Source organism: Haliotis cracherodii, unplaced genomic scaffold (assembly GCF_022045235.1).
Source record: "Haliotis cracherodii isolate W230 unplaced genomic scaffold, xgHalCrac1.p SCAF_17, whole genome shotgun sequence".
Lineage (NCBI taxonomy): Eukaryota > Metazoa > Mollusca > Gastropoda > Lepetellida > Haliotidae > Haliotis > Haliotis cracherodii.
In genome coordinates this window covers 2,099,279-2,112,564 of record NW_027266272.1, presented here as the reverse complement: position 1 = coordinate 2,112,564, position 13,286 = coordinate 2,099,279, and the positions used below count along the sequence as shown (strand labels likewise).

Here is a 13,286-nt window from a genome sequence, read left to right as displayed (position 1 = left end):
GGGTATCCAGACTGGACTGCGACATGAGAGGCATGTGTCGCCTATAGAACTTCCTGCGATGCTTGGGCTGACGTGTGTGTCGTTGACACTTGAAGAGTCTGACTTTGCACATAAGGCTCTTTTCACCGAAACAATATACTATACAGCACAAAGACTAATTATGTCCACACTGGTCGCATAATAATATTTCAACTATATACCACAGAGAAGCAGTTCGTCTTGATGAAAGTAACACCGACTGTAATATTCGTGTATATAAACAGTTAAAGAGGTATATATTTATGCACGCACACATACACACACATACAAACACACACACACACGCTCACTCTCTCTCTCTCTCTCCCTCCCTCTATCTCTCTCTCTCTCTCTCTCTCTCACACACACACACACACACACACATAGATGTAGGTACAATGGCATATTCAGTAGAAGACCAAAACCCCTTTGCTTCACAGGACATACTAAAACACCTGATGTTATAGACACAGGTAAGTGAAAGATTGACACAGGTTAGGTGCAGGATTGACACAGGTAAGGTGAAGGACTGACACAGGTAAGGTGAAGGATTGACACGGGTAAGGTGAAGGACTGACACAGGTAAGGTGGAGGATTGACAAGGGTAAAGTGAAGGATTGACAAAGGTAAGGTGAAGGATTGACACAGGTGTTCTTGAATGATTCCATGTTGAGTATTCGACACTTTCTCCTTCTTCCACACTTCTGAGGATACATAGAATGAATGGTGCTGGGGATTTCGTAGAGTTATAAACTTTGAAGTCAACTATTGGATATGTTACTCGAAATACTCCTGTAGTTGACATGTCTAATGCATGATCACATGTGGTTGGTGACTTTCATTTATGCATGATCCTTGACACCACCTGTAAAATAACTTAGTTGCCTGAGTCAAAATAGAACGATTACGTCTTATGGAGAAATGCATTGTCATATACAATGTTTCAGTTTTTAGGAGGTTTCTGATACAAATATTCAAATGATACGTAACACGAAAATAGGTCACTTATACATGTACATGCCTGTCGGTGACAAAATACTTTTACTCGAGTGTGTTTCCATAATTTCAATATCTGGAATATTAAACAAAATTAAATTCAAATGTGCTGATGAAGATTGAAGGACACGAGTGTAGCAATGCCTATTTATTATTATCAAAACATGTGTATTAGTGTTTTGAATAGACACATATTGGCAGTTGATATTGAATTTACATTGTTATTCAGGACCCACATAAAAGGGAGGCAACTCTGCCACCCACACTCCACCCACGGTCACGAAACAGCCGTTGACGAGTATTACACATGACACAGTTTAAAGCTGCTGATAAGATAACACATACCTGTCTAACGCTGAGTCTGCGCTTATAACAAGGAAGTCATCCCGTCCCTTGCATGGATTTGTTTGTGTGCCGGCTGTTTGATATGAAGTTGGATGTAGTTGGTTCATCAGGCAGTACAGTCAGAGGTAGGACAGGTTGTTACATTAAGATGACACTGCAAAACAATGATTACAACGTGAACTACCAAGTGCTGCAGGGTGTCGGTAGTGAGGTACGTCGGACATCGACATGTATTTGGAGCCGTCTTTGGTCCATGTTAACCCTCAGATACACCTTCACAGGGTTTCATGTACAGGTCCCAAAAGGGTGGTTTCTATTGGCTGAATTCCTGGCGGATAACATCAGAAATTAAACTTATAAGGTTTGATTGATGAGCCTCACAAAGAATGAATGTACATTGCCTGATACCATAGCGGTATAGTCGGTAAAATGAGGAGAAACGACCCAGAGAACCTACCAGCGAATGTCTAAGCATCATGTCTATTCCGTTATCGTAGAGATTTTTGCAATAAAGAAAGAATTAATTCGTTGGGTACCAAAGCATCATGAGTCCATTCCGTTATCACAGAAATTTTGCAATGTGGAAAAACAGTCAATGCCATAACCACGGATGTGTCTTTGGACTCCTTCAGCACTAACATCATTCTCCTGATCTGGCTTTCATCTGTTGCCAAACATTCCAGACTCTCGCTGGAACCCTTTTCGACTCGAATGATGACGTCATAGCAGCAGAGGAGAACTCTTTGGACAACCAAGAGAAGGACTTCCAATATCGCTGGCAAAAGTGTATCCATTCCCGAAGAGGATTCTGTTGAAGAATACATTTTAATATCTATAGGTCAAGTCTCTCTGTGTGAGGCTCAGAACACTCTCCGGATAAGGTGGTTTCCATCTCCCGGATTCCCTGAGAATAACATCGGATACATACTTACAGTCCGTTTCCTGCAAAACAGTACCGATGAAATGCAAACCAGAAATAAATCCGACAGCAACACTTCGCCTTAAATGGCATAAAAGTTATTTATTTGTCCACACCAACCAGTCACCATAATTTCAGATATTGCCATGAAGGGTATCAAAGGTTGTTTAACAAACTCTCATGTAATTGTTTGTGTTTTAATGCCTGTTGTTACAAGGGGGTCTGCACTGTAAACTGAACAGCCTTACATTCGCACGTGAAATTCGCGCTTGTCACGATAACCTGCTTTAGTCTTTTCTTTAATAAAATAAGTCTTTATCAGAAGCGTATCTTTATGTAGTAAATATAAAACGGAATATACAATGAGAATCTGTAAACTATTCTTGAAGCTATGTTAGTGGTGTTCTTGGTATTGCTATTCAATTTCAAATGCAAATAATAAAATCAACAGAACAAGCTCACTATATCATTACAATACATAGTGAAATTCACAGGTGATTTGAAAACCTTGGTATTTCACGTTCATGATTATTGCAGGTCTGAGGGGTGCATAGACAAAGTTGAGACTTGACTTAAAGCTTAATATTCAAAAGAGATGGTTTAGATCATGCAACTGTCGGTCAAATTATTATTTCAGTTGATAGTGCAGTGAAATATTTCAGAATAGACGTTTTGAGACTACCCCTGTGTTCCTCGACACCATTGTAACAACAGGCATTGAAGCACCGACAATTACATGACAGTGTGTTAGACAACCTTTTTGCTACTTGATTACAATGTCTGAAATTATGGTGACGAGTTGGTATTATTTAATAAATAACTTTAATGCCATTATTTATAAATTGTTTCTTTCGGATTTATATTTATTTTGCATTTTATCGGTTCAATTTTGCAGCAAACGGACTATACCTAAAGAGTAGATGTGTGCGTCAGTGAATATGTTTGTTTTATGTTTTGCGATTTGGGGTCATGACTGATTTCTAGGGTCGAAGCATATAGTTTTCACAGCTATTTTGCTCTTTACTCCAAATGGAAACTGTTTCTGGTTGTTCTGTTGCATTTACAATTGTTTTACAGGAAAATAGTTTTATGTATTTATTACCATTTGAATCATGTGACCTTTCCGAGTGTTCATGTGTAATCTAGACCCGCACGAATCATATACTAGAATGTGAAATCCCGATTTGAAATTTAGATTAAACATAATTCCAGCAGCTATTGAAAATCAGGAACAAAGTTGAGACTATAATTATTATACTCCATATACTTGTGTATTCTACAGAGTAGAGCCAGTGTATCATGCAACTTATTTAAAAACTAAACCATTGTCACTCTCGATATTTGTGGTTATTTTTTAGCGGTGTTATCAAAGTCAATGTTTTTATGATCGTATAGACCCTGATACCGAGCATCTGAATGGGTGTTTCTCCAGACCTAGACCACACCAACTTGTGGAGGAAGTGGCGAGGATCCCTCTTTCTGCTGACATGGATTATACTTCAAGGTATCTTGTGGTAGGGTTTATCAAGGAATCATGGAATCTATTGTGTACGAATTCAGTGCTCTAAACGTTGAGATGATTGGTTGACAGAGTTAAAAATGTTACATTTATCACGTTCATCCTCCATAAGATGACAGTCTTATGTAAAGCTAAATGTAGATTGAACTTGTAGATAGAACCCTGGATATTAAACATAGGAAGTGCTTCAAAACCGAATGAAATATATAAAGGCTTGCCCAGTTGGAGTTTCTGCGACATAAAGTAATTTTTGGTAGGAAATGGTTGGCATTTGGAGACACAATGTTACAATGCAATAGATGGTAAATAACATAGTTTGCAAATTGCATCTTCTATGTCCTTTACCGATGCCATTTACCTGTATAAGAATCAGAGATGTCGGCAGAAGGAAACACTTCTCAAATATCTGGAGCTGTTGTAAATGTTGGTAGTATCATCCTGTGCGACATTGTTTGAACTGGTAAACATGATGATGTTTTGAAGCAACTTCCTGTAAAGTTGTAAGGCATATGACCCAAAAGACAAAAGGGACAAGTCGACGCTTTACATTTGTCAACCATGGTTAGATGTGAGATTTATCCATTTTGATAAATATTGTGGTACGATAGGCAACATATTCATAAAAAAGTTTTGATTACGTTGGGAATTAATCTGTGAAGTGCATCAGGGGACGCGAGTGAAGTACATTGCTGTAATAAGAAACGTGTTTGAGTAGCAAATACAGCTCCATACTATATTTTAAGATTATTTTCGGTGTTTACTTAAATCAAATCGAAAGCCATGTCATGGCATTGTCGACCCAAGCCAATTCAATCCTTTTTGTCAGGAATGTGCGTTCGGATCCAAATGCAGTAGTACCTTCTAATCTACAGGTAACATGGCACTGCATGGTATGTGTATCTCCCAAATACCGCAACTGCAATAGCCTTCTCCGGAAATTGATTCCTGACATAAATTGACTATGACTGTGGTTTCTGCACGGCTGACATATATACACCTTGATCTTCATGGGAGCTGGGATCACCGGACAATGTCCTCAGCTCTGTTTTGGCTTATACAGGGAAGGGCAGCTGATAAATCACAACAATTTTCGTTTTTCATGTCTTCGAAAGGAGCTCTCATCCAGTTCTGTACTTACATGATTATTGAGATATATATTCTAGATGTGATTTACAAGCATAATTCCGTATTTGGCTCAAACTATATATTTTTTAGAAGAAGTTGATACTGTGTAACGCACAACTTAACCCTCGAAAGACGTGTTGAGTTTCACACTACAATTATGGAGATTATTTACAAAAATGGATTTATACAATAATGGATAATTATTATCAATTGAAAGTTGATATCAGAAAGTTATTTGAAATTCGTAAATTCGACATTTTTTTATATCCCCTGCATATACTAAATAAACCATCTAAAACATTTGATTGTTACATTACTCAGGATGTACGCGCCTCGTGGGGACCTGGGTCAGAATAAGACCCTAGGACTCACTGCGTGCTGTAAGAGGCGACGGAGATGTAACGGTGAGGATTGGTGGTTTGGTTGTTTGCGTGTCATCGTACAACCAAACTACACATAATTCTATGAATGTTTGCGTGTTCTCAATTGGGATAAACATAACATAAAACGATAAACATAAAAGGTATATGGTTTTGCAAACCTTGTTGTCAGAGTGTTTGTGCAATTTTGCTTCATGCTGCTAGGTATAGTGAGTTGACGAGGTATGGATGAAGCAAACGGTATTTGGCTGTCAAGATCCCTTATTGTAGGTAGCGACCCACTACTGTAAATGCCATTTTAATTAACAGGCACTGATGAGAGAGTGTGTGAGTTAGTGGGTGGGTTTGGGTGAGTGAGTGAGTGAGTGTGTTAGAATGTACCTGGTTTGCGTTTGCATTAATTGGGATAAACACAATTTACATGTATGTAATCATATCATCATTCGACTTGTCGATGTGACGTTAAGTTTTAATTCACTCACACTTTAGTCTCAGTCAATTTACACTTACTGTTCTGTGTGCAGCTGTCTCTGGTCTGGGACACAAGACTGCATGTTACCTATTAACGTTGATGGTCGATCCTCCGTGTGCCGCTACAGAGATGCTTCTTCCTACCATGTTTACACTCGGGGTGTCCTCTGACCCCATTTGTCACAGTGAAATAGCTGCTGGAACCAGCTTAAGACAGAAGGGAGTAGACGAAATCAGACGTTGCTGTCAACAGCGTGAGAATGATATAGTGACGGATTACTGCCTCCCTGCTATGAAGAACCAACTCCCGGGTCACTACTACCTGGACTTTGTGAACACGTGCACGGCGGCTACAAGGTGTCAGCTGTCTGGACCTGGTTCTGTAGTGCAGCATACTGCTGGTGAAGACTATGTAACATTCACGTTTGAATGTGTGCACATTGTAGTGTCCATTGTATATTAATGTTTAAGCTAACTATTTAAGTCATTTACCACAGACAGGAAATAAGGAAACGCACAACCAAACGCCGATTGTGTTCAGATATAACGTGACAGGACTTCTTGTGAGCTTCACGTGCATGTTATGATAGCCCGTATAGCGTGTGATGTAAGTTAGTCATTGGAACCCATTGCATATGTACGTAGTGTTTGTTCGTTTGTTGTTTAACGCTGCACTCAGCAATAGTTTAGCTATATGATGGCGGCCTGTAAATAATCGAGTCTGGAACAGACCATGTAATGATCGAATTTGTGTTCAACGATCCGCGCCGTCGGAGTTCGATGACACACAATCAAACAGGTCACCGAGCCTGATCACCAGCCTCTTACGACCAGCACAAGTTGTTGGGAACCTAATACAGACAAATCACCCACCTTGTCATGCAGTTCACATGCAGCCAAGCGAAAGTCTTGTATTCTATTTGTTGCCAATTCTTTCACTGTTGCAAGTTCATGGACTATATTAAAACCTAACTCTTTATACATGTCACACGTCACTTATTTCAGGGTAGAGATGTTTCTGGCTAGTCATAACGCAGATTGTTCATTTGCAAACTCAAACAACTACCACAAGTCTTTCAAAAAGTGGTGTATCCATTTCACAGCTACTTTGAAGGAGATGGAGGCATGGCTATTTATATCTCCTTGGGCGCTTACATGTAACCATGTAAGATGTGAATGAAACAAAGTCTGCCCAACGGGTTTCAGCAAAGATCGATTAACGTCCGATTAGAAACTTGTATTACTTTATGTTCAAACATAATTATTGTAATATCTTATATTTTCGAATTCCACACATTTTCACATGTTAATACTATTAAACATTTTATTTCATAATGTCTTTAAACTCAGAGATAGTCTAAACAGATCTGCAAATATTTATTGACAACCTGACGAGTTCGTACCTAGTTAACTGAATCCAATTCCATCCTTGGGTATTAACTAGCTCCCCGCTGTAGCAAATACGTGATACATATGGACAAATAATTGAAGTCGACCATGTCATCAATCTCTCTAAAATAACAATAACAACAACAACAATCCTATGTCCACTGTTTAGTGATCAAAAAGTGAACTCGCGAGGTTACGGACATCAGTGAAGCTCCGGATTTTATTTTTTATCATTTCCACGGAATGCTGGGACTTTTAGGGAGCCTCTTTCTGAATTGTTCAGTTCCAACTGATGTATATTATATTTCTGACCGTCACAAGCAACAGCGATTTATGTTTAGTACTTCGTGTTTTATTAGGTAGTCGTATACTCGCTCGCTCTCCACTCCACACTGCGACTTATGCTATGTCTATAGTTAATCAGCTTCTTGGCGTTCGTCATTTGCACTGACTAAGCTGACTCGGCATGATTTTACTGAAATAGTGTTTAAAGCTGCGTTAAACTCACTCACTCAGGCTTGAAAGGGAAGAGGAAATTAGATTTATTATTCCATACATTACGTTGTGTAAGAAACGTCACCCATTCCTTTTTATCTTTGATGTGTTTTTTTTAAATCATGCGGACAATGGATATTGCTTTGAATACCCATTTATAAGGAATATAAGCACACGGCGGTCGTGTTAGAAGTGTACCCAACTTTAATGACTTGGCCATCTTTTTCAGAGGACACGGTGCTGCACATCCAACGTGATTCTACACTCTCAGGACAGGACGTGTATCTATACAGCGACCAACATGACGGGATGGCTAAAGCTAACTGTCTAGCATACTCTCACGAGTGTGACTCCCATGTCATAATACAACTTGCTGCAACCCGAGTTGTGTCACCCGCCTGCAGTGTGGACTTCACTAATGGGGATGTGTCAACCAAGGTGGACTGTAGGAACCCACCTGCATCAAGAAACTGTTCCAACGCAATGTTTGAGAGCAAGTCCAACTATGTTAACATGTCAATATTCATGACAGTCGATCCTGGACGTCAAGAAAAAGAGTTTCTGTGGTTGCTGGCGAAAAGTAAGAGGCAAATAAGTGATAAACACCTTTACTGTTCGTAAGATATATGCTAAAAATGTTTAAATGTCTTTTACAATAAGTGTACACTATTGTAAAAATGTTTCTTCTGACACTTATGCGTCAAATCCATGAATAATTATCACATCAGTTACAAAATACTTGTGGGGTGTTTCTAGTCATTATGAGTGAGGAATATATGTGGAAAATGAAGCGTTTCCCCCGTAAAGCATGTATTCTGAATCCTCAAACACCATATAAAAATATATAGGACGGTTTTATGGTTTGTTATCAGCTGTCTGATTATTCAGTTTTTTCCCAACGTTGTATTAAAGTCAGATGAATGAAAACAGGTCATGTGTTGGACTTGTCTTCTTCCACTATGAATCTAAGCCTGGAGACCGAATATCATTTAACTCGATCGAATGCTAAAGTATTGACGAAAACCACCATGAGCCTTTTTATCACAGGAAACAATACCCTTATCATAGACAGTTGGTGCGCACATATAAACGAACATCGTTACTGCTGAATATTGTACATGGTCCCAGGTATTGTCACAATGTCATCAACTCAAATCCCTTATTTGTAGCAGATACAGGTGAGAATTTTACCGTCGTCTGTGGATCCAACATTCCTGCAGATGTGTCACTGAACTGCCCAACGTCTGCATTAACTACTCCATCAACTACGTCAACGTTAACACCAACTACTTCAACGTCTGCCTCAACTACTACGACATCAACTACTTCAACTACAACTACTAATGTTGCTGCTACCACTGCCACTACTACTACTACACAGACCTCCAATAATGCCTCCAATAATGCTTCAGCAAACAAACACCGGTAGCGGTAACATGTATGTTCCCCTTAGAATTCGAGGATCCGAATTTTGTGACCCTGAACAGAACAAATAAATCTTGGACATAAAACATGTGTCCATAAGCACGAACCTACGAAGTTGATGTACTCGATTAATTATTCCTGCTAGTTGTATTCAGAGTCAGAAACTGTTATTGTTTTTATCATTCATCTGATATTGCTTGACATTCAAGTAACATCATATGTCATTTGCGCTTGTCGTGAAAGGCGAGTGTCCATTTGTTTGACATGTGTACGACTCATTAACACAGGTGAACACAGCAGGTGACTGGTTGTTTGCAAGCCACTGGTTTGGCAGTCATACAATTCAAACTCTCCCCTGACACGACAGCTGCTGAGTGACACCAGAAAGCCAACAACTATACCAAACAACAACAATAACCCATTATCGTTGTCATATTGAGAGACCCGTGAAGATACGGGTTAGAATCGGTCTTCAGCAACCCATGCTTGCGTCAAAGTGACTATGCTTGTCGTAAGAGGCTCGATGACTTGGTTGATGTTGCACGTCATCGTATCCCAATGGTGTGGGTTGATGCTCATGATATCAATCAGTGGATTGTCTGGTCCAGACTCATTTACTTTCCGACGGCTGCCATATAGCTAGAATATTGCTGGGTACGGCGTTAAACAACAAACAGACAAATATATTGCAAGATAATGATATGGTGGTTTTCATCTTCTTGTACAGGTGTGCCCATAGCACTAGGCGTATCCGTGGCTGTTCTGATCGTTGGCTTTGTTTCGGGTTGGATAATGTCGAAGTAAATCCTGTTATTTCTTTTATTTGGTATATCAGAAAATGACATCAGTATCCAACAAAATATAAATATTTATTGAATTCTGTTTTTTTTTATTCTGGGTATAAGCAACAATTTACAAACGTTTCAACTTATATATATTACGATTAATTTTGTTAACGTTGCTCTACCTGACCAGCCTTGTGCTTACGATGTTGAATATATAGTTATTGTGGAAACCTTTATTTCCCAGGTGTTTCTATCAACGGCAGACAAGGAAGAATGCTGCAGATGTTTACAACACGACCTCAACTATGGAAGAAGAACTTACATACAGAACAGCCCAACCTACCAGCGCGCCAACATATGCTAACACCTCCTATGAATATCACAATCAATAAAAAATGGGCATAATAAAACAGATACATATTCCTGTTCCTTTTGGTTGGCGTTTTCACTTCTGAATGACGATTGTATAGCTTAGTTGCTGATATGGATTTACAGAGTTGAAGAAGTAAATTCATTGAGTTACCCGTAATGTCCATATCCACACCGTATGGCGTCGGTGGACACAAGAGCGGACCCACATTCATGTAAATAATGTCAGAATATTTTAGCGCTTCTTCGAATTAGGTTGTTAGTTTTGATATAGTTACTCTTTGAATTAAAATATCCTGATATATATTCTCTTAAACTGCATGTAAAAACTCTTTCGTACATGATTCAAACTGACGGCATACTCTGTACCAAGCTGAAGGTCAAGAGGCATTCTTTCGGTTTTCCCATCGTGAATTTCCCCTTCGGTTTTAAGGAAGACATTCAGAAGCATTTACTTAATACAACACATTGCTTGTCAATATGGTGAGCGAAGCTATCCCATACTGCGGCCTCTACAGAGAGTTTTCACACCTCCCTACTCACTGGCACTTACTTTAATGGACCGGGTGGTTCAGACTTATTTGACAGCCTGGCGTTTCTTTATGTCATCACTGATCCATTCATATACCACTAGTTTGCCCCCTGCGCCCAATAGAATCTGTTTAGGTAGATGATCGAGAAGGGTTATTCTGTGGCGTAGACATTTTGAAACTAGAGAAAGAAAAATAAATTTACTCAACCTACACTCTTTGTGTATGTCTTCACTATATCTGCATAAAATCGTCATGATGTTTGAGGATTGTTGGTTGAGCGTCTCTGACCAGCCGTATGATGCTGGGCCTGTCCCACAATCACGACGTACACCTACAACTATATATCGCCAGGCTGTTGAGTGTTAGCGTAGATTGTTACGAAACCCGAAGAGTCGACACAGGATTTCAATATGTTATTAGGGTCATTTACTCGTGTATGTACACGTCACTCACCTAAGAGCAAGTTAGGTAAGGACAAGATATATGGATAAACAACTTCGTTATCATCACTAGCTTGATAACGGTGTTAGAACCTACATCGAAACGTCGCTCCTTATTGTAATAGACTTGCGAAGATTCCGGGGGAGAATAGGTCTTCAGCAACCCATACTTGCCGTAAAAAGTGACTATGCTTGTCGTAAAAGGCGACTAACGGGATCGGGTGATCAGGCTCGCTGACTTGGTTGATGCATGTCATGAATCCCAATTGCGTGGATCGATGCTCATGATATTAATCACTGGATTGTCTCGATTTTTTACAGACCGCCGTCATATAGCTGGAATATTGCTGAGTGCAGCGTTAAACAACAAACCAACCATAATTGTAATAAAGAAGTTGTTCATCTATGTATCGTATCCTTACTTAGTACTCCAACTTCTAAATGCCTCTCAGAGAAGTTGAGAGCAAGTTGTGTCTAATGACAGAATCGGCCTATTTATAGTCTATAATCCCTGCTCACGCTATCAGCTCGGAGTCAGTATACTGTGTCTGAGAGGGGTATTCTTGTTAAACTGCGGCATGGTATCTCAGTGTGCTAGCACTGTAAATCGGCATCAATCTGAACTGGTACAAGAAGCCACACAAACACCCGTGCATGCACGTCGCTATATGAGTGCAATAATCTTGGAGGCGACGTTAACCCCAATTTCACCTCGCCACACCCCCCTTCCCCTTACATGTATCTAAAAGATGCACAAATAACTCTCGTCGTTGTACAGATGCGTTGTCTGATGAGGGGTCGGTATCGAATGTCCGATACTGGCTACAAAAACCAACAAAGTATATTAGTAACATTCTACAAGACCAGTGTCTGCTGCAATTTCGTGCCATCCCAAAAAGTTTAATAAATTCGTTAAGAGATTTATGTCCACGTGTATTGTTTATTAACTGACCTCTTATTTGATATTACGAATATTAAACACAGAAAACAATGATCTGGAAGAGCTACATGTGACCTGTACTTTCTTCATGTTGGCTAAACGGCCCTGTACGTGGCTAAGTAATAGACTATCAAAATCAAGTATAGGACTTAAAATAAAATATGTCTTGAAATCATATCTTGTGTATTAGATGATGGTTATGCCCTGAATAGTCAGAATGTTAGATCACGAGGACTGAACGGTAGAGCGTTTCATGATACACCAGGGTTTTGGACACTGGCTGGTTGCACCCAACACTGATATGAAAAATTAGGATATGCAAATACAAATGTATACATAAAGATATGGTAGGTAGTGGATGAGAAAAGTTGAATTAGTTGTTAATCGGGACTGATTGTTCTCAACAGAAGGCCTGTGCACAGGCTGTGCCCGTCGTTAAGATGTTGCATATATAACACGAACTTGCGTCACTGATTGTATTTTAGCGAGGTACTGTAAACTGAAGAATATCAAATGTTTTCATATAATGCGTATACTTCGATATACCCACCTAATTCAAATGTACGTCCTGTCAGTGTGAAGCGTTATACAGTTGAAAACCTACCGCCAAGTATTGGTAATGAATAGCATGAGCTCAAATAATAATCAGTCTCGGGTACCTGCCAAAACACATATTTTGTGAAATATTGTTGAAGACTTGCGCTATAGTGTATTATGGCATGTCAGCTTGATGTTGGAAGGGATGCATGTCTTTGGCGTTTACCACCCTGTGAAACCCACGAGTACGGGTAAGATGCTGACAAACTCGCAAACCAAGGAACATCAGTGCAAAACTGGGATTCGAACCCACGATGATAGGTTCCTGGCACAACTAAGGGACGCAACCCTGCACAGCGATTTATGGTGGCTTAGACCACTCGGTCATCCCTGCTCCCATGTCCGTAAACAAGAAAACAAATGTTGATGAAATATTAGTTTATAAGATTTGAAATTTATACTTATATGACTTAGCACTGGACGTGAATTTGTAGTCTCATGCAGTAAACATGATTGATTGACATCAATTAAAGTTTATTTGTATAATTACGCTGCTACATGAACTAGTCGCTGAGCCTGACCACGCGATCCATTTAGTAT

The 13,286-nt window shown here is 39.5% G+C and overlaps 1 pseudogene; it reads left to right on the top strand.

Annotated features, from left to right (window-relative positions):
* LOC139464225 (uncharacterized) overlaps positions 1-10,259 on the top strand; it is a 119,470-nt pseudogene extending 109,211 nt beyond the window's left edge.
* Positions 10,260-13,286: the final 3,027 nt, after the last annotated feature.